Source organism: Urocitellus parryii, chromosome 5, assembly GCF_045843805.1.
Source record: "Urocitellus parryii isolate mUroPar1 chromosome 5, mUroPar1.hap1, whole genome shotgun sequence".
In the NCBI taxonomy this organism is placed as follows: Eukaryota; Metazoa; Chordata; class Mammalia; order Rodentia; family Sciuridae; genus Urocitellus; species Urocitellus parryii.
The window spans coordinates 83,895,133-83,917,386 of NC_135535.1; the positions used below are offsets into that span (position 1 = coordinate 83,895,133).

A 22,254-nucleotide genomic window follows, 5' to 3' on the forward strand; every position below is an offset into this window, starting at 1 on the left:
CTCTGGCCTTGAGCTGGGGCTTCACAGAGATGGCTACATTTCTAAGATAAGGAAGTTACCAACTGGGCTCCATGGTAACAGCTGGCAGAGGGAGGAAAGAAAAAGAAAAAAAAAAAAGCTCTCCCCTTCCCAAACAAACAACAACAACAACAACACCAAAAAACTGCTTTTTGTGAACTTCTGCAGACTGTGAACTTCTGAGCCCCTTCCCTTACATGTTGTGTACAAAATTCTGAAACTACCTGAACTTGGGGTTCAGGGATTAATTGATTATAGTAGAAGATGTTCCCTCTGAATCTGGCTACAACCAAATAAGACTGTTTCCCTATCTTCACTGCTATCTTAGGTGCCTTGCCTTGTCTGTCCCTACAACAGTATAATTCTATATACTTAAACATTGTTTATGTTTTCATGAAATGGTAAACAGATGTGATTAATTGTGTGCTGCAAATAACAAAATATCTCTTATTAAAATGGAATAATTTGCCTAAATTCAGAAATTTACAAGGATTATTTCAAAATGTGAATAAAGAAGGAGTTAACAGATGGGAAAGAGAAATTAGAAAATTCTAAATATGGATTTAATAGAAGGAAAATGTGTTCCTGGATAAGAGAGTCTACACAATTAAGTAAATAAGAAGATTTAAATAAATGATAAAGAAGGTCTATGTAAGTGGGTTATATATGTAAGTTTTTTGAGCAAGTAATCTTGAAGGAATTGAACATTATACAACTATGGTTAAACAACAGTTGTTACAGTGATTCGGTCTACCTCTCCATCTCCTGGTTTGCTTGGGCAAACAGACTGGTTAACTAGGTCTAGAGAGGGGCCTAGAGATTTGCATTTCTAACTGGCTTCTAGGTGATCCTCTGTGGGTGCTGATATAGTAATCCACTGATGTAGTTCCACTAATGTAGTAATCCCTCCTGTTCCGCTTTGGCTCTACACTTTTTGTTTTGCTGCATTGGGGCCCCTTGCATATCAGGCAAGTACTTTACCACTGAGTTATATCCCCTGCCCTGGTCCTTTTGTCTTTAAGACAGTTTATCTTTATACTGTTGCACAACTTTGGAGCTCAGTGTGTAACGGATTACCCTCCCTGAGTAGCTTGTTGGTGGGGAAAACCTGGTAAGAAGTATGTGGATAACTTATATGAAAATATATTCTGTTTCATGGCGACCACATCATAATGTGGCATTCCACCATCCTTTTCAAATATATGTCAGCACTCATTCTTTCTCAGAAGGGATTTCTTCTTTCCAGTGTTTGAATCTGTAATATTTTAGGGATTCTTATACACAGCTCCCTTTCTTTTCTAGTTCTCTATGATATATCTATTATCACAGATTTTCTACTCCCCACTTCCATCAGTTCAAATGTTTTTAACCCCAATATGCTCTAAAACCTGAGAAAAATAATTTGGAATCATCTGAAAAGGGAAACAGGGTAATAAGTGAAAATAGAAAAGGCTGGGGTGGGATGTTGGTGGCAGGGCTGGTGTCTAATGTTATCACACACAGGTGTGAAATTGGTCAAACTATAAAATTAGTATACTACTGATATTAGAAAATTGAAGACTATGCAGTTCAATTAAGAATTTTTAAATTTAAAGTTGTTTATAATGCTACTATAGTAATCTTTTTTAAAGTTGTCAGTTTCTAGAAATGAGTGACAAAATATTCAGGGATGAAATGATATTGACATCTAGAATTTGCTTTAAAATATAGAAGGAAATAAGAGTAAAGATATAGATGAAACAAGATTAGGTATGGCTTGATAATGGTTGAAGATGGATAATAAGTACATGAAACTACATTATACTATTATGTATTTAAGGATTTCTATAATAAAATGCTGGATTTTTCCTATAGATTTTTTCATCTATACCTTTAAACCACAGAACAATCAAGCATCTTTGACCATGAGACACTGTCTTAAGTAGTTCATTTTTCTATCATACTAAGGAACTCCCCAAGTATTTACAAACCAAATAGTAAAATACTTTTTATTTTAGCTATCTACATGTGTGCGTGCACTCTCTCTCTCTCAAAATGGAACAGGGTCTTACAGTTAAGAGGATTCAAAGAAAGCTAGAACATAGAAGGATGGTGCATTAAATTTAATAATAGTTACTTCTTTTGTTCACTAAAATACAGTTACAAAAGGTGCTGTGGCAAAGTTGGTATGTATTGAAACAAATGAAGCAGCAAGGGAAAATAAGACGAGGAAAAAGGAAATGAGCCTTCCAATTCTCTGCTGTTAATCTTAGGAATGGTAACCAGAATGGAGTTAATGAAAAGGTCCACATGATAAGTTAAGAACTTCTGCTTCTTTGATAAAAGGATGTTGCTTAAACTGATGTGTATTAAATGTCAGTAAATTACGATCTTATGACAAGATGAAAGAATGCTGCCCTTCTACCTAATCTAAGCTATTGATATACCACATGGAAGTTAGAAATTTGTCCAAGGTCACTCAAGAAGTGATAACTAAGTGTAAGATTCATGCTGTTCCCAACTATGCCTCTCGCTGACTCAGTATGTATTTTTCAAATGGCTATTATGCCTTGACTAGCAATACCTGATTTCTCTCATAAGCTTCCAACCCAAACTTCAAACTACCCAGAGAATACCATCCCTGCTGGTCTTGCACCGTACTCTATGATATGCTCCTCTCTGAACACATCCTGACTCTCTTACTTTTGTGACAAACATCACATGTGCTGTTCCTTCCCTGCCTGGACCACCCCCTATGTCCTGGGACACATACAGTTGTGCCTCGGTATCCACAGCTGTTCAAGTACCTTATATAAAATGGTATCATATTTGCATATCACCTACACACAACTTTCCCATATACTTTAGATCATCTCTAGATTATTTATAATACTTAATACAATGTAAATGCTATGCAAATACCCATTCTACTGTATAGTTGAGAGAATAACTATGAGGAAAAAGTCTATGCATATTCAGTACAAATATAATTTTTTTTTCCTGAATATTTTCAGTCTGCAGTTGATTGAATCCACAGATAATGAGGGCCAACTGTACTTTTAAGATTCAGCTCAGCGTGGGAGGAATAGATAAATTCTAGATAGGGAAGAGGGGTGGGAAAGAAAGGGAGGGGGCAGGGGATTAGCAGGAAGGTAGAATGTGATGGATATCATTATCCAAAGTACATGTATGAAGACACAAATTGGGTGTCAACATACTTTATATACAAACAGAGATATGAAAAATTGTGGTGTATATATATATATATATATATATATATATATATATATTTGTAATAAGAATTGTAATGCAAAAAAACAAAGTACACCTATAGAGACATGAATTAGCATGAACATACTTTATATACAAAGATATGAAAAACTGTGCTCTATATGTGTAATAAGAATTGTAATGCATCCCTCTGTCATGTATTTAAAAAAATAAAATCAATTAAATTTAAAAAAAAATTCAGCTGTCCTTCAAAGTTTTATTGATGCTACTTCTTATCACATCCCAGACATGCCTGTATGAGAGCCCTGATTTTAAAGTGTCTGTCTTCTTGCCTAAGCTGTAAGATGCTTGAAAACAGAGACCATGTTTCTAATATCTGATCCCACTGTCTCACGTGGTACACACCAAATATAGGGGCTCCTCAAACATACACCAATGTCCTGATGATTCCAGTTTTCATACTGGGGATTGAACTCAGGGGCACTCAACCACTGAGCCACATCCCCACCCTTTTTTGTATTTTATTTAGAGACAGGGTCTCACTGAGTTTTTTTTAGCACCTTGCTGTTGCTGAGGCTGGCTTTGAACTCACAATCCTCCTGCCTCAGCCTCCTGAGCTGCTAGGATTATAGGTGTGCACCACCGGGCCCAGGCAACAGTGCCTTTGAAGATAAATTGGGGTAGATGTGATAATTGTTATCAGCCTTGCTGCCCACAACGTTACAAAGTGAAATGTCATGCTCCTCAAGATGTAGATGAATCAAATTCATGATGCTGCTTTAGAATGTCATTATTCCGAAGTTTGAAAATTTGATTCCCAGTAGGATGGAGGAGTACCTGGGGGCCTGTTTCAACTTGTAACTGTTAACCCTAACTCCATTTGTCTCTTCCTTTTAGCTCTTAAAAACCTAGAGACTCGTCTGTTTCCTATTTCCCTACACAGATGTACCAACCCAGCCTATCCTGGCTATGTGGATTGCTGCCCAGTGCGGAATATCTGAGAGTCTTGTACCCTAAGGAAGGCAGGAGTGGGTTAAGAGCTACGAAAACTCAGGAGGGAGGAAAAGACAAACAAGTTGCTAAGTACAAGTACCCGCTAAAGGAATATTTTATAAACCATGGGTCAAGATTCCTAAGATTAGAAGGTTATGAAATATTTAATAGCATGGAATCAACATTCATTTAAATAAATTATAAAACAAAAAGGATTGTTTCACATGGAATCAAGTTTAAGTCTTATTTTGTGAAACTTTGATTTGGCCACATAACACACACACATACATGCCTGCAACAACTATTGACTGAGGACCTACCATGTACTAGAGATAGAACACCGCAAAAGACAGGCCAAGAAAAGAAAAGCTCTCTGCCTTTTGGTAGTAGCTGCCATTTCAGTAATGAGAGAGTCTATATGTGCAAACATAAACATGTTTTGCATACTAATATAAGAAAGTCTACTTTACACTGGGTCAAAAACATTGCCTAGGATATTGCTATTTAGTATGTGGTCTATGGACTGGTATTAGTCCACAAACTTACTGGTCTGTTAAAAGATAAGTACAGAAACTGGGAATAAGCATTTTTTTTTTTTTACTTCACTGTGATGCCCAGCTGTGATAATTTTGCTGGCAACTCAATTTTATTTTGTATTAAATTTTACAAAAGAAATCAATCCACAATCAAGTAGAACTAAGAAAAAAACACTTCTTCACCAAACATAGTATGAGCAAGCAGCCCTGCTCTGGAGAATGCATTGACCAACTATCTTGGGCACAGACGTACACAGTGCTTTGATTGGAAACTGCATCTGTGGACATGGAGAAGGGGCAGCATAGTAACCAAGAAGACCCCAACAACTGAGGAGCAAAGTACAGCTCGGCTCTCTTCCCACAAAGACACAATAATGAAAATAATTAAATGGCGAGTCAGAAACTAGCACTAGTGACAATTATGCACTGCTAAGATCAGAAGGTGACAGAGAAACCATTTCTGGTTGTATGAAATTAACATCAATTGGAGTCATGTACTTGAACTACTAATACTTTGCACCCCAGCAGCCAAAAATAGTACTGATTTCAATCTACTTTGTCTTTTTAAAAAAAATTTTTTTAGTTGTAGATGGACACTATTAACATATTAGTTAATAGTACCTTTAATACCTTTATTTATGGACATATTAGTTAATAGTACCTTTAATACCTTTATTTATTTGTTTGTTTAATTTTTTTGGTGCTGAGGATCAAACCCAGAGCCTCACATATGCTAGGTAAGTGCTCTACCACTAAGCTACAAACAGCCCCCCACTTTGTCTTAATTACAGCAATAAAAGCTATATCTTTTATATTAAAGTTTTGTAGTTTGTATTCGTGAACTATGGTCAAGAACTCACTATATTTTAAAAACAGAAAGAATCTTACCAGCATACCAAACTGATTGGAGGAAATGGCAAAAACTGGGTTAGGAAGGGTTTGTGGAGAATGACCTTTTAAAAATAATTTTAAAAACTAAATTGTTTGTCCTATAGGTAATTTCTGTTGGTTTTTATTTCAGTTGGTTGTTAGTTACACTCTTGCTCTTGGCCTTATGGTAAGTAGAATGCTGACATTCCTTGTTCTTTTATTTTTACAGCCTACATGATTCTGGCCAGAAACATCAGTCCAGATTAGTGTTTTCAGCTGTTGTAGGGGGGAAAACTGACTTGAAACTATATTGTTAAAAGTACAATATGTTTTTAACTTGTTATTTACTATTAACATATTAGTAGGCATATGCAAATTTTGTACAATTAATGGGAAATAGGCCAAGCAATAATGGGTAATATAATGTTTTCAAGTTATATTACCATTTCACTTCTGAGTGAAAAGCACAAGTTGCTACAGTTGGGAGTGGGCTTAAAGCAGGAATAATGAGAATCAGTAAAACAAGGACAAAAATGATTCCCGAACTCCAGGGTTGACAAACTATGGCCTGTTTTTGGTCAGATTCCACTGGAACACAGTCACACCTGTTTATTCACACATCTTTGGCAGCTACCACACTGTGGCAGCAGTAAGCAACTGTAATCCACCACACCTAAAGCACTGGTCATCCAGCCTAGGCAGAGAAAGATCCCACTCCTTCCCTAACTATCCTTTGGCCTCCTGAAAGCATGCAGACCCCTCTCTCATTAAATCACTGAATGAACAGGGTTTATTATCTATTATACAGCATCACTATTCTAAGTAATGAGAGTATAGCCATGAAGGGAGAAAAAGAAAAGAAACAGAGAGGAAAATTAGAAAAAGTCAAAGAAAAGTTGTGGCTCTGATGAAGCCTATTTATCAATGGCAAGAAACCATAAACAATAGTTTTAATATGTAGGTCACAGAGAGTGATCAAAGCTTGGAGGAAAATAATAGAACAAGGAAGGGAGATTGAAATATCATTGGTATATTATGTATCAGGCACTGTGTAAGCACTTTCCATACACCAATTCATTGAATACTCATAATACCCTACATGACACAATATTTATTTCCACCTTATAGCTAATAAGACTGAGATGCAGAGAGGAGACCTCACACCACTAGAAAGTGGATCTGAAGCCTCATTTTGGCTAACTATATACATTGTGCTGGCTCTCTGTAAAGAAAAAGATTGGCTGAATTAAAACTTTTAATACAAAAATCAGGGAAGGCCTCAATGATCAAGTGACACTGATGAAAGTCCTAAAGGAAGAGGGAGAAAGCCTCCTATCTGGGAAAAGCTTCTAGGTAGAAATAGCAGTAATTGAAAAGAACCTGAGCAGGAAAAGTTTGATGTATTTGATATCTGAGGTCAGCAGACTGGAAGGTCAATAGTCCAAGGATTTGCAGAGAATGCAGACCCACAGGCACAGAGGACACAGAGCGGGAAGCAGGGGAAGTGGTAAGGTTGTGGGATGTTAGGAACTCACAGCCATGGCAATAATTTAATTTAGTCACACAGATAAAAGCCATGGGAGGGTATTAAGCTGAGGAATGCCATGACACAAATTCTGTTTGAAATAGAGTATCACTCCTAAGAACACACTGTGAGGGCAGTAAAGATAGAAGCATGGAGAACAATTATCAAACTATTGCAATAATTGAAATGAGAGGTGTCTCAGATCAGGATGGTGATAGCACAGATGATAAATGATTAGATCCTGCCTGTGTATATGTGTGAATATACTAGGGGGGAGATAAGTATATATGAACTGAATATAAAATGCTTTTTCCTACACATAGTAATATATGTGATTTATACATAATATATATTAATAATTTACAAAGAAATGCACAGATCTTAACTGTAGTATTCAATGAATTCTGACAAATGTATTCAACTATGTAATACATCACCTAACAAGGTATCAACATTTCTCACATGGTGTATACTTTGCTGGAAAAGCTAACAAAAATTGATATAGGATTTAAGAGAAAGGACAGACTCAAGAATAGGGGCCTATGCTATTCCAGATGATGGAATGGCCATTTTACTGAGGCAACTGATCATACTCAATTCTGAGCATAATAAGCAAGGAAGCAAAAGGAACAATAAAAGCACCATCCAGGGTGAGTTACCACCCCATCATCCTTCATACTAAAACCTGAAGAAAATATTTGGATCTTGTAGATGAAAACTATATGTCATGGCACTGTAACCATTTTCAAGCACACCCATTTAACACTGGTTACTCAGCCTGTATGTATGGATGGATGAATTTTGTATTCTGGGGACCAAACACAGGGCATTGTGCATTCTAGGCAAGTGCACTACCCCTGAGACGCAAACCCAGCACCTCAGGGTTCATATTTTTGCTGTTTATGACATCTGCAGTGAATGTCTTTGAATTATATTCATCTCAGGATGCTTCAATTTCTGCCTTCTGCCAAGTATACTAATACAAAGGTTTATTTTTCCTCATGAAACTCCTTATTGTGTCTTGATTTAACTGAACCAACCACACCTAGAGAAAATTTGGGTTGGTTCCACCTTCAAATGCCTGGTATCTAATCTTGACTGGACACTTGATGTTTCTTAAGAATACTTTGATTCATCATCAGATCCCTCCCAGACACATTTCTCATAATAGCTATCTCTAAAAATTCCTATGAAACACTCCCCTAACATATCCCTATTCCTGTCCATTCGGAAGCTCAGCAGATTACTCCATATCTCATCATCCTGAGGATATCATAGCCTATCCTGAGGAAGTCTCCACTGTCTAAAGTTCCTATGTAAACATACTTGCCTCTTTTATTCTTCTTGTTTGTATGTTTTGTTTTGCGTGTAGGAATTGAATGGGTGCCTCACGCATGCTAAGCAAATGGTTTACCTCTGGGCTACACTCTCAGCCCTTGTTCTTTTATTCTTGATCAGAACCTAGACCTTTGAACAAGTACTCCCTTGATCTCATACCTTCAATCTCTTCCATTTCTCTATTCCATTCTGCTCAACCAATACACATAAGGCAAATATTCTGAACCTAAAAACACTTTCCTTTCACCCTTTCTAATCTACAGATCTAACTCTGACTCTTGGCAATTATACTCTTGAAGCAAATAATTCCTACATTGTGCTTCATCCTCTCATGCTCAATAGCCCACACTAATTCAGCTGCCATTCAAGCATCACCTAAAAAATGCCATCAATGATCAGCATCACTCAAAGAGATCACATGACTTCAAAATGGCAGAGAAGGGTATCAAATAAAAACAAAAAACTAGAAACAACCTAAATGTTCATCAGTGGGATATGCAATATGTGCGTTTGAAAGAGAGCTCTGAAAATCTGCGGAAGGAGGTACAGAAATAACTAGATTTAAAAAAAATTACTATCCTACTCTATATTCTGCTTCAAAATCATAAAGTTAAGGTTAGACAAAGGAAAAAGGGGGAAGGAAGACAGGGAGGGAAAGGAGGAAAAAAAGAACAACAACTTATAAATGTAATCATCCAACTGATTCAGAGAAAACATTATTATTGATCTCTTTTTACAGAAGAATCAGCTCAGGTATGGACAAGTTAAATATCCTCTACAAATTGTTTCTTTTGTGCAAACTCTGCCTATTGATACCTTTTATCCTGGGAGACACATCTTTGGCCACTGCTATGGGGAAAGGGCCTAGGTCTCAGCTGAAGTCACCAGGATATCTGGGGAAGACTCTAGCAGGAACTGAAATGTGGATGGTCCCCAATTCTGGCCTGGGGACATCATTTTTTTTCCCATCTTTTATTCCCATTTTGTGGGAATGATACAATTGGGAGTTAAACTGGTCCTCCAGTTCTACCCACCCCTCTGCTGAGTATGGACATGTACTTTACATGCATGATTATGGTCTTTTTGATGTTTATCTTTGACCCTCTACTCATTAGGCCAAAGTCAGAGTACCATTTTCTGCTTCTCAGATCTTTCTGCAAACACGCAATTGTAGGAATCTTTTAAATAACTTGCCAAATTCGCTGGATTTGGGAAATAGAGTTGAATAACAGGATCTTAAGATATGTAAAATGTGCCGATGCCTTAAAAATCTCGAGTGGAAAGAAGTGGTAAGCTGCTGGAGCTGAGGACCACAAGCCCCAGACCTTACACGGATCTGCCTGCAGGAGCAACAGTGTTGTGTGGCTGGTTCTCCTATTAATGATTCACTCATTGGGTTTATGAACCAAACCAAGATGGGTTTCTCAGACTGACAAACAGAAAACAGTCACTCCACTAACTAACATGTAGCTAGCAAATGCCACCTTTTCCTCCTTTTCATCAGCACTTGGATGTTTTCTTCTGTTTAAGTTAAATAAATAAATAGCAACTGTCATTGTGGAGTTGTTGAAAATAAACCTTCAAAACACTTAATTTCAAAAAGCTAAACAAGTCTTAGGCAAGGGAGTCTTGCTACCATAATGGGAATGGAAATTGGGAATAGCTGCTTGGTATAAATCTTTGCTAAAACCATGTTACCAAAGGACAGGAAGAAATATTAGACCTAAAGTAGCCACATAGGATGCTATACACCTGAGATATAGGTCCAAGGAACAGAGCTATATTAAAGTGTATGGGGAGGGTGAGTTCATTATCAGCCCAAAAGAAGAAAATAGGAGTTAGTTCAATGGTCTTCTATTTCAAGAAGATTGGCAGCCAGAGGGAGGTGAGACTACACCCAAGAGCAGTTCATAAGTCCTGGAAAACAAGCTCACAGGGCTAATGTGCAGGACCAAAAAATTATCCTGGGTCTGATGTTCCAAGTCTGTAGGTGGAAATTTTGAAAACATCCTTATATCTAGGCTCTGCTACATTTCTTCTAGAAAGAGTATTTTAGAAAATTCAGAAACTGTATTTTGAAAGGAATCCACTGGGCTTTTTTCTTTCAAAGAGGCCAGATGCCAGAAAAATTAGTTCACCAGGTGGAAGCTGGAAGGTGAGGCTCCTCTACTAGCTACCCAGTTCTGTGGGAATCCCTGTTCTCCTCCAGGATTTCCTGCAGTAGAAAGTCAAGACATGGCTGTCAGGCTGAGTGTAACTTATGGAGGGTTTTGGTCCTTGATACTAGAATTACCTAAATCTAGGCAAGCATCTCAAGTTACCTGATTTCCTCTGGACACAGGGGTCCCAGGCCTTCCTCTCTGCTCAGGTACACCCAATAACTTCAGGCTCTGTAAATAAAGAGACATGTCAGAGGCAGAACTTGTGGAGAAAAAACTGTTTTAAATACAGACCGGGTGAAATGGTTGATCCCCTCCCTGCATTTTAGTTTTGTTAAAAATGTAGCTCACTTCCTTGCAAATGGCTAGCAAATGGCAGAAAAGCCTGTTTTAACCAAGCAATCCAGTCCTTATACACTGACAGAGAAACCTACTCTCATCCAGTAAATTTCTTTTGATCAGTAAGGGGTCAGGTGACTCAAGTTCCACATGTGAACTCCCCCATGGGTGCCTTTCCTTAAGAGAAGGAAGAAAGCAGAGGGGGATCCCTAAGCTAACCAGAGTTCCCTATCTGTGGAGAAAGCCTAATTTACAAAGTATTCAGTATGGGTGAGGGTGGGAAGGAAGAGAGCTGAATTAACTGTGTAATGAAGCAACAGAGAACTGATCTTGCATTTCAGAAAAATGCATATATATCCTGTTAAATGAAAATGTTTTTTAAGAGAGATAGATAGATAGAGAGAGAGAGAGAGAGAGAGAGAGAGAGAGAGAGAATTTTAATATTTTATTTTATTAGTTTTCAGCAGACACACCATCTTTGTTTGTACGTGGTGCTGAGGATCAAACCCGGGTCGCACGCATGCCAGGTGAGCGCGCTACTGCTTGAGCCAAATCCCCAGCCCAAATGAAAATGTTTTAATATTCTATTTTGTCTTAGTAATAAAGGTTACTAGAGTCTTTCACACCAAATGGAAAGGATACTTGATCTTTGCCTCCTTCCACACTGTTAGAGGTTTGGAGACAATGATAACCAAGGGGAAGAGCATTATCTATGATTATCTCTAAATTCAATTTCCTGCAGGGATAGATGGTTTTATTAACAGATGCTGTTAATTTGGCATATACCTGAGGGGAGACAAAACTCACTTATTTAGAAGAGAAAAAAAGCTTTCATTCTACCTGGCTTCTGGCTACAAAAGCCTAAGGTATTTAGTAGTCACACTAACACCCACACACTTGGGAACAGGGAGTGGCAAGTTTAAAAGTACAGATGGGATCTGGGCACAATGATGATCCCTATAATCTCCACAACTCAGGAGCCTGAGGCAGGAGGATCACAAGCTCCAGGGCAGCCTCAGCAATTTAGCAAGGTCCTAAGCAATTTAGGAGGACAGTCTCAAAATAAAAAATAAAAAAGGGCTGGGAATGTGGCTCAGTGGTAAAGTACCCCTGAATCAAATCCCTGCCACACACACTCCCACCAAAAAAAAGTAATAGTATAGATGGGGCATATGAGCATGACAGAAGCCAAGGCGCTACAGAGAGAGAGGCTTGGCAGATGCCTAAATCTTCCAAAATCTGGGAAGGTTCCAGAGGAGAAAAGGAAACTATCCTTCAACATCTCTGACAGAGTCACTGCCAGAAAAGGCAACTGTAAGCTCTTGGGACAGTCAGTCCAAAACACTAAAGAGTATAAATGTCAAAACCACTCTGCTAAACAAAGCACATGCAAAAAATGAGGCAAGAATGGTGGAACTCAAATAAGGTGTCAAGTAAAAATACACTACAGAGCAACATGCTCTGTTTTAAACCCTCAGAACTTGGAATGTCAGACACAGACTTGGGGTGAAAAGGAGTAGTCTTGTATTTGTTTTCATTCTAACACTTTTGGGCTCAATAATTCATAGAATAAATGAGAAAGAACAAGAACACAGCTGACTGCAGAGCCAATACTCTGTTGGGTCTGGCAAAAGGTTAAAATTCAACTCATTTACAGGTTTCTTTTTTTGATTCATAGAAGATTCCAAAAAAAGTATAGCTAGATTTTCTGAGGCTAATCTGTGTTGAGGCTTGTCTATAGACAGAGATATGGTTTCAACTATTCCTCCAAAATTTGTATATTGAAGTGCTGAACCCCAGTCCCCCAGAGAGTGACCTTTTTAAAACAGTATTTAAAGAGATCATTTAGGTTAAATGAAACCACTGTAGTGGGCCCAAGTCCAACATGACTAGAATCCTTATAAAAGAGGGAAATCTGGACAAGAAACAAACATGTACAGCAGAAGTTTGGGCCATCCACCTGCCAAAGAGGGACTCATGGAACAAATCCTTACCTCATTCCTCTCACAGGGACCCAACCGTGCCAATGCCTACAGTATAGAGACCTTTGCAGGGAGCAGTTAGCCTGAAAAGCCCTGATCCATATAGGCAATAATCTGCTAGCCACAATGTATTCTCTTCAGTGACAACATTAAGACAACTGCTTCTTAGCCCCAGTAATAAATAAGATATACCAATTCAATTTGATACAGCACATTCAGCAATTTCAGTATCATACTAAACATTTATAAAGTGATTATTTGCTTCCAGATTCCTACTGACAGATCCAGGAATGACCTCCAGTGTATCCACTGGAGTTTGAAATTACAAAAGTACTCTGCATGTGTGGTTGTTTTTTATACCTTCTTATGTACCTTCCACAACTAAAATTTAGGCACATCCATAAATCTGAAAAACAGAGGAAAATAAACTAATACAAAACACTGAATTTGAAAATAAGAATCAAAGCTGTACCAAAATCAAAGACAAAATTAAAATAAGCAAAGTCTTAGCAATATTTAATTCAGTTTTCTTGTAGAGAGAGGCTTATGCTAGGATCCCAGCAGAGGACACATAGAAACATATCACATATGTGTCAAAGCTGGAGGTGGTGGGTCACTGAAGGGGTGTCCTGAGAGTGCTATTCTTCCTGGGGCCCCTTCCTCTCTGTCAGCTTCCTAACCCATCATCAGTAGAGTACCTCTCCTATCCTGGGCCCTGTCCCCATGATGTGCCGCCTCAATGTGGACCCAGAGCAAAGAAGGTGGCCTTTCATATGCTGACACCTCTGATAACCTGAGCCCCAAATAAACTGTATCGCCTCTAAGTTGTTCTGAATATGTATTTTGGTCGCAGTAATGCAAAAAATAACTGAAAATAAAGGCATAGGTCCTTTTGGGTTTGTATACCTTTAACTCCTTCCTTGCTTATGACAGCAGGTTCCTCTGTTGCCACGGTAGCTATGTTAGCCAACAGTCTTAGAACACAGGCTTCTAACAGTTGATGTTTAAAGCCACTTTGAAGAAGGGTCTGAAGGACTTCAGACAGCTCGTTTATGCCACTGGGTTTGGCAGCATCTCTTTGAGTGGGCAGCACGCAGAGCGCAGCAAGACTCATCTTCAATGTGAGTGAGTATGTGTGTGTGTGTGTGTGTGTGTGTGTGTATGCGGGTGCGTGCACGCGCGTAGGGGGTGGGGGGGATAGACATTGTGCCTGTGCTTCTCCCCACTTCCATGCCTGGCACATAAAGGAAAATACTGAATTTAGGTGCCATTGGATGATGAGGGAATGGGCATTGACACAGCCATACTTTCTAGAAAGAAATTTAGTAGCAAGTATCGTAAGACTTGTGAGCTTTGGTCCACTGATCCAACAAATAGGAATATGAAGACAGAGACACTCAGAGTTTGATAGATAAAAGGTACTGACTGACATTAATAAGACAATGTTAAGGACCCGTGAACATGTAACCTAATGGTCATTAATAAGTGATGGCTGAAGTAGCGTTAATAAGAAAAGGGTTAAGAACTACACAACAGTCATACATGGGTTTCTTGCTGGCTGTGCTATCATTTAATAATCTCTCTACTGATGTGACTCCAAATGTATATGGGTGTGTGTATGTATGTAAAATGTACATTCATACAAGTATGTGTGTGTGAAGAAAAAGGAAAGATTATAAGGAAATCCACCAAATTCTTCTAGGAATAGTACTCATTCTCATTTCCTCTGGATCGAGGCATCAGATTTTTATTTTCAACCTCACACTTTCCTGTATTTTTCAAATTTTGTTCAACTATCTTGAATAACAGGTAGCTCTTTCCACTAAAACAAGACAAAGTGTGAGAGGGAACAGGAGGAGACGCTCGGTACAGAGGGTTATTAGACACTGCAAATAGAAAGGCCTGCTCCTTCTGCCCTTGATTGGGGGTGGGGGGGGGGGTGCAAACACAGGATGAGCTTCTGACAGAGCGCAAGAATTGCGAACGGAAAGAGGAGTGGGAATTATTGCTAAAGTGCATGATCTCTTCCCGATATCTTACGTCAAGGGTTTTTTTTCTCTTGAAGCTTCCAGATTGAGGCAGAACTGGGACTTGCGCACCACGAAAGACACATCGTACAGCAGCAACTGCGCTGACAAGGAAGACTTCTTTTTGGATTTTACAAATCCAAATCAAATATGAGCCTCTCTGGAGGCGATACCCCCTCTGAGGACACCATCGACTGGACGGACAGTAACTCCTCTGAAGGCTCGACTACAGACGTTTCTTCCTACTGCTTCTTCTTTCCTGTCCAAGAGTCATGGGTGACTGAAAGAAGCAGGCTGCCCATGGGAAGGCGAGAACAAATTTATGACAACTCAGAGCAGCTTTGTGAGCTGCCCATCGTCCAGGTCGTAGAGGATTATCTGGGCTCCCGCTACGAAGACTCACCAGCTACTCCAGATCCACATGGAGTCTACCAAAGGATGGTCAAGTACCCACAGGAGAGGGGATACCAGAATTTCTGGAAACTGGAAGGTCTAATGAGATACCTTGATGCATTTCTAGAGGATCTGAAAGGCGACGAAGATGATGACCAGGACAAACAGGATGACCATGACAAACACGGTGACCATGCCGATGCCGATGACGACAACAACGATGATGACAATAATGATGACGACGACGACGATGATGATCAAACCTTTTCTGATTCTGCTGTGGATGAGGATCTAGAGGCATCCACAAGTGCCTCTCCCCAGTTGGATCAGCTCACTTGTCAAGAACGTGATGCTCGTCAGGCCTGGCCCTGGTGGAAACTACCAGATACCGAAGACATCATCCCGCTTCCAGAGATCTCACCCAGGCGAGGAGATGAACTTATTGAGGTGAGCATGGAGCTCCTCGATTTCAGAGCAAGGGATAGGCCCAGTGGGGGTGCCAGGTTGGATGGATAGCACGGACTCACTTATTCTACCTGCTGTGAAGCAGAGGTAGAACCCAGTCCACATAGAGATGGGCAATGACAGATGGACGGCAGCAAGGGAAAGAGCTGGGGAAGGAGGTATAAGGAAAATGACAAGGAGCACTGAGAGAACACAAGGGAGGGGGAGGAACAAAGAGGAGGACTAATGATAATATTTACAAAACAAAAGTGTGTGTGTATATGTGTGTCTGTCTGACTGTCTCATGATTAATGAGTACTTAAAAGGTTACAGTTACAGTTGGGCTAAATGGGTAAGTGAAAACAAGAAATGGATTTCCCTAAATGAACACATACTGACTTCACTGCTGCTGACATTACACGTTTCTAACTCATCCTCCTTCTCTTGCCAGATGATAAGCCAGGAGAGAGACACTGAAGACACCCGCTCAGTCTCCTCAGGGCAGTCAACGGAGGGGTCCCACTCAGGGACCACATCTTGTCTGAATGTCCGATCCATTGTCCGATGGTTCAGAAAGCGGATGGTCTCCTGCCTGCGGCGGAGAAGGCGCCCTGACGTAGCCTACAAGGACCCTGGTGTGCTTGAACCAAAGAAGCACTGCTTCCTTAGAGGCCAGAGAATTCAACCTCAGCAAACCCCCCAACCCAGTTAGGAAACCCTATATATACTCAGAATTTCAAATGTTTTGACAATCCCTATTCAAATAGTCCCCATAGTTTTAAGGCTTCCCCCCCACCCTCAATAAAAAAAATGTTGTAGTTATTCACATTGTTTCCCCAATAAAAAATGTTGCTGTTATTCACGGTTTTTTCCCCCAATAAAAAATGTTGCTGTTATTCACATCTTTCTCCTCTTCCATCATAAAATGTGGGCCCAGGTTCAAATCACATATGTAGTCTAGAGAGTGGTGTGCATTCTCAGAACCGCTCAGGTGGCGGTATGATTCCTAAACAAAAGGCATTCTGTTTCTCTCCCCCAACATCCCATCTTACTGTATTTGCCCTCGTCTCATCTGTGTTATTATCTCATGCATTGTATCTTCTCTTATCATCAACTCATCTCCCCACTGCCAAAGGCAGCAGGACACCTGTCAGACTCCCACATGGCAGGATGGATTTGGTGGAACTACTGGGTCTAGATCAAGTGGCAGCGGACAGGGAGGCACAGGGGAAGCTCATTCCAATTGATAGTGTTTTGGACACTCAGAAAGCAGTTCTGATGATCGTGGGGAACCAGACTTATTCTATTATGTCATTTTAACACGTTCTGGCATGTTGGTTGGTTCTTGCAAGGTGGCTGGCCTAAATGGCCCACAGAGCAGGAAGGTGACGGCTGGGAATGCTGATTAACCACTCGAAAGCTTGGCTATCTTCATTCACGAGACGAGAGAGATGGTACCACAGACTTCATACAGTTGTTGGGAGAGTGAATGAGACAAAGCAAGCACTCCATACATACTCTTTCTTGCTGGTGGCAGAGGTCACGTTCCTAATCAAGACTAGTCTCTCCACTAGTCTTGATTCTCTCTCCAAGAGAGATCTGGAGTGAACTCTCACTGAGCCATTTTTATTTTTCTCACTGCAGTCATTTTACCACAGGTTTGTTCCCAACCGCCCCCCACCCCCCAGCAGACCTTGATTTAGCCAAGTCCTCTCTCAACCCACTGCAAGGTTCTCTCTGAAATTCCTTTGCAAGCGTCTTGAAAATTGTCCCCACGGGTCAACTTCTTGGAGGAAGCCTGGACTCCATCTGCTTGCTGACTCTCCCTGTGTTACCAATGCACATCCTCTGCCTCGCTCACCACAGGTTCCCTCAAAGGTCGCCCTCTTCCAGCTTGGACTACCAGCCTGTGAGACACCTTCACTGTTCATTGGAAAAGCCCGTGAGCGTTTAGTCTCAAAGGCCTTTCTTTCCTCGACTTCAACTTCCTTAGCTCCTCCCTCCCTTCCTCCCTTACTGGCACAGACACTGAGCACAAGGGAATGCTACATAACTCGCCAGCTTAACATACCCCATAAATAGATGGATAGATGGATAGATGGATAGATAGATAGATGGATAGATAGATAGATAGATAGATAGATAGATAGATAGATAGATAAAAATGTCCGTATCTTTGGGTTAATATTGATTTTTTGAAAAATGAGTTAAAACCATGTAAGCACGGGACTATAAACGGCGGTGGGTCAGAGTAGTCTGTAGTAGAAAAGAATAATGCAGCATGGGAACACTGATTTTCAACGTCTGGAAGAGATCAAAGGACGGGGCCCTTCCGCAAATACTGTCCATGCTCAAGGTCACAGACGAGTCTCTTTCCAGCCACACTTCTCACTTCTCCACCTCTCTGAGAACGCCAACCCATTTCACTGGCTCACTCAAACACCCTCCTCGCCTTCTGCTGGCTCCCTGACTTCACCAACATCTGGAGTCCAAAACACTCTGCAAAGAAGACACCATTATCTCTATTTCATAGATGAAGCAAGGCTGGGTTAAAAACGTACTTACTGCTGCTAGAAGTGGCAGGATACAGGGCCAGGAACTTGACGGGCACTCATCGGGTGGGTACACAGTGGTGGCCACTTCTTTTCAACTGTTTTTAAACAATGCAGAAAATATTCTAGAAGGGACATGGATGAGTTCAAAAGGTTGCCTGGATTTGGTGTTGCAAGAGTCGCCATGAGACTCAGTAAGGAGTATGCTGACCCTGAACTTCAGAAATGAAAGAAGAAAGGCTATCTATAACTGTGTATGTCTGGCAAAAGTTGAAATGACTGGCATTTAATTCTCACCTAGGTAATAATAAAGGAACTGGCTCCACCCCGCAACAGCCTGGCCATAGAACCTGAGGAATTCAACCAAAGCTAAAAAGAGGTTCATGCCAGCAATGCCTAGGAGAAATAGTTGGTTTACAGAATGAATGGCTGAGGGCTGGGGCCCTAGTTCAGTGGTAGAGCGCCTGCCTCACATGGGTGAGGCACTGGGTTCAATCCTCAGCGCCACATAAAAATAAATTTTAAAATGATATGTGTTCATTTACAACTTACACACACACACACACACACACACACACACACACACACACCAAACAAACAAACAAACCAAAAAACCCGAATGGTTGAAAGACCTTCTGTACATAGACAGTATTTAAAAAGACATCAACATGACCACTGGTGATTCAAGATAGTAGTTAGCACATGAATGACCGATCAAAACCGCACACATACTCTAGCTATTGTGAACTGAGCTGCTATAAACATTGATGTGACTGCATCACTATACTATGCAGATTTTAAGTCCTGGGGTATAAACCAAGGAGTGAAATAGCTGAGTCAAATAATGGTTCCGTTCCCAATTTTCTGAGGAATCAACCTAGGTGTTCCTCAATAAATCAATGGATCAAGAAAATGTGGTATATGTACTCAATGGTATCTTACTCGCCTTGAAAGAAGAGTAAAATTATGGCATTTGCCAGTAAATGGTTATAGTTGGAGAATATCATATTAAGCAAAATGAGCCAATCCCACAAAACTAAAGGCCAAATCTTTTCTATAATATGTGGCTACTAATTCACAACAAGGCAGGGGGTATGGGCCCACTGGGAAAAAATAGTGTTCCCTTAGATTAGGTAGAGGGAAGTGATGGGAGGGAAGGGGAGCGGATGTGAGGAAAGGAAAGATAGTAGAATGAGACAGACCTTATTACTGTATGCATATGTGACTGCATGACCAATATGATTCTGCAACATGTACACCCAGAAAAATGAGAAATTACATCCCATCTACGTATGCTCTATCAATGTGCATGAATGCATTCTAATGTCATGTACAGCTAACTGAAACAAATTCAAAAATTAAAAAAAATACACATACGTACAGAAAATAAAATGAATTGCAAGCAGTATGTTCACACACACTTCCTCCCCCCGTCGCCCGTGAACACCAGACTGATGTCCTTTATCATAAGATCTGCTACAAATGATTTTCCTCCAATAGAGTGGTTCTCACAAAGAGATGTGAGTATTGTAGGGACGATCCCACTACTGTGGGGACTGAAAATGAGATGCTATCCTGCTCTGCTCTCTGAAATTGTCAAACTGGTACCCTCAGACCACTAAGTTCTGGAGGGCTGGCATACAGCATGGTGGCCATGCTTACAAACATCATACACTATCATCTCGCTAAGAGAATAGACCATAAGTGTTCGCACCATGCACAAAGGGTTGCACATCCAAAACGCAACTTTGCAAGGCGTTGCATGGGGTAATTACCTTGACTGTGTTGAATACTGCACCGGGATGTCCAGGGGCCAGGTGGCAAAGGGATGACAAAGGGGCCAGACTGCCTCACTGAGGAGCTGTGAGTCAGTCAAGATCCATTTCATTCTGTGATGCCATCAGCAAGGAAAGTGCGCGGGACAGTGGTCAAACAACCAGCAGCCCATGGCGTAGAACCAGAGAAGAGGGCGGACAGCCTTGAAGCTGTCTGCTGTATGCCAGCCCTCCAGAACTGTAGTCCAGTTCCTAACAGGAACTCAGTGCTTTCTGAAACTTCGTGAGCATGGTACCGGTTCCTATTGGCATTCTGGGCTTCTGAGCTCACACCGGTATTGCCCATTAAGCTTGGACGACAGAGTTCTGAAGCATTTCCACCCTGTCGCTCTAACCTTTTCAAAATTGCTCCTGCAAACCACTTCCACATTTGCCATATTCTGGCAGATAAATAAAAATTTTAAAAATGCATAGGTAGCTTTCACCCACACCCTGAGAACTGTGTGAGGCTGAATTCAATAGTGACGGACTAATCTGACAAAGGAAATCTCAAGACAGCACAACATTCAGTCAGTGCCATGGACAGTGCAGGCAGTTTTTAGCCTGGCTTACTGTGAGAATCAGGAGCAGAAAGCAGAGCTACGGGGCATTGGAAAAAACCAACATTTGGCCAGAAAAATGTGTGTATCACTGGGGCCGAGGAGGTGTGTTTGTTGAGCTCTGGAAGAGATGCGAAGTACTATATATACAGGGACGACAGGATGGGAAACCTGCAGGGCATCTCAGGAATTTGCAAGACCATACCCACCAGAGGTCCAGAGTATAGGAAAGCAAATTTCTTAGAGATTATGTGGGTGACCTGCTTCAAAAGAGGGGACTGGGAAGTTGTTTTCAGCATGTTCAGCTGCCCAGGACCTGCAACAGTCATTATCCCAGGTGCCTGACGTATTGCGCAAGCTGGCAACAGAACTCGGCCTTACTCAAGTGGCAATGCTTCTTCTGGAATGCAGATGCTCAGGTTAGGGGGCAATGGACAATTCTACCCAGGTTTCAAATGAAGGGTCTGGGAGGCCAGAGTGTAGCAGAGCCAGAGGCCCTGCCGATTGCGTCTAAGCAGCCCGTGTGTGAAGCTGAAAGGCTGAGGCTCAAGCTGGAAAGGAGACACCAGGAATTAAGAGATGCCAATCACATGACTGGCTGCTGAGAAAACCTGGAGGCTACAGAGACGTAAGGCTAAATGGAGCCCAAGTGCACGCAACCAGCCAGGTTAAAGGGGCAAGGCCGAGAAAGCCCTCTCGAAATAACATCTTACAACCACGTATCCCAGATGATTTTCTCAGAAACAGGTGACCAGTGTGCAACACTGGGTTAATTTTGCCACAACCATATTCCTCCCTTTGCAAAGGGGAATATCTATTCTGTACCACTGCATACTGGATGTAGGAAATTTGGGTTTGATTTTACACGTGCTCTCGGTCAAGATCTTGCCTGGAGTCTCAGAGGGGACTTTTTGGCAGTGCTGATCTGCTAAAATGATGGGCCTCTTGTAAAGGAACTTTCTTTTTTTTTTTTTTTTTTCTTTATCTGTGAAATGGACAGTAGCTATTAGGGACCAGGGGCAGAATATTATGATCTGGATATGAGGTGTCCCCTAGAAGCTCAAGCTATTGCAATGATATTCAGAGGAAAAGGAGTAGATTATGAGAGCTACAACCTCATCAGTCCGACTGAGTGGTTACTGTAGGCAAGTGGGACATGGCTGGAGGTGGTGGGTCACTGAAGGGGTGTCCTGAGAGTGCTATTCTTCCTGGGGCCCCTTCCTCTCTGTCAGCTTCCTAACCCATCATCAGTAGAGTACCTCTCCTATCCTGGGCCCTGTCCCCATGATGTGCTGCCTCAATGTGGACCCAGAGCAAAGAAGGTGGCCTTTCATATGCTGACACCTCTGATAACCTGAGCCCCAAATAAACTGTATCGCCTCTAAGTTGTTCTGAATATGTATTTTGGTCGCAGTAATGCAAAAAATAACTGAAAATAAAGGCATAGGTCCTTTTGGGTTTGTATACCTTTAACTCCTTCCTTGCTTATGACAG

The 22,254-nt window shown here is 40.9% G+C and overlaps 1 protein-coding gene across 12 annotated transcripts in view; it reads right to left on the reverse strand.

Moving 5' to 3' along the window:
• The window catches only part of Ppfibp1 (PPFIB scaffold protein 1), a 208,844-nt gene that overhangs the window by 86,531 nt on the left and 100,059 nt on the right, over positions 1–22,254 (reverse strand). For all 12 annotated transcript variants that reach the window (XM_077799329.1, XM_077799328.1, XM_077799335.1 and 9 more), the window contains one exon: positions 10,812–10,880. The gene's annotated coding sequence lies outside the window, so the exon portion shown is untranslated. The remainder of the gene's footprint in view (positions 1–10,811; positions 10,881–22,254) is intronic.